Here is an 819-nt window from a genome sequence, read left to right as displayed (position 1 = left end):
TCGTTCATCACCATATCCATTTGAGTTTGCCTGACTAAGATTTACAAGATGACCATAGCTTGCTTCATACCAACAATCTCCATGGGATCGACCCTTACTCGCGTAAGGTTTATTACTTGGACGACCCAGTGCACTTGCTGGTTAGTTGTGCGAAGTTGTGTAATGCCATGGTACTGAGCTACCAAGTTTTTGGGTTCATGACCGGGGATTATGAGAGTTGTGAAAAGTATTGTTCACAATTTCGCGCACCATTGAACCACTGGCTTGGCGTCATCCTCCAGTAAGATCTTGTGCATGCATCTAGCTGGGCTAATGTCCTTAAGATCACTGATGGACCACCCAAGAGCTGTCTTGTGTGTTCTTAGCACTTGAATTAGTGCTTCCTCTTCCTGTGGCTCTAAGGTAGAGCTTATAATTACAGGAAAGGTATCACCTTCTCCAAGAAATGCATATTTCAGGGATGGTGGTAATGGTTTGAGTTTGGGTTTTGGAGGTTTCTCCTCTTCTTGAAGGATTTTTAGAGGTTCTATTATCTTCTCTGATTCCTCCAAATCAGGCTGAACATCTTTAAAGATGTCCTCTAGCTCTGATTCGAGACTCTCAGCCATATTGACCTCTCTTACCAGAGAGTCAATAATATCAACACTCATGCAGTCATTTGGGGTGTCTGGATGTTGCATGGCTTTGACAACATTCAACTTAAACTCCTCCTCATTGACTCTCAAGGTCACTTCCCCTTTTTGGACATCAATGAGGGTTCAGCCAGTAGCTAGGAAAGGTCTTCCTAGAATGAGAGTTGCACTCTTGTGCTCCTCCATT

Source organism: Arachis duranensis, chromosome 9 (genome assembly GCF_000817695.3).
Source record: "Arachis duranensis cultivar V14167 chromosome 9, aradu.V14167.gnm2.J7QH, whole genome shotgun sequence".
NCBI classification, from domain to species: Eukaryota; Viridiplantae; Streptophyta; class Magnoliopsida; order Fabales; family Fabaceae; genus Arachis; species Arachis duranensis.
This window is presented reverse-complemented; position numbering follows the sequence as displayed.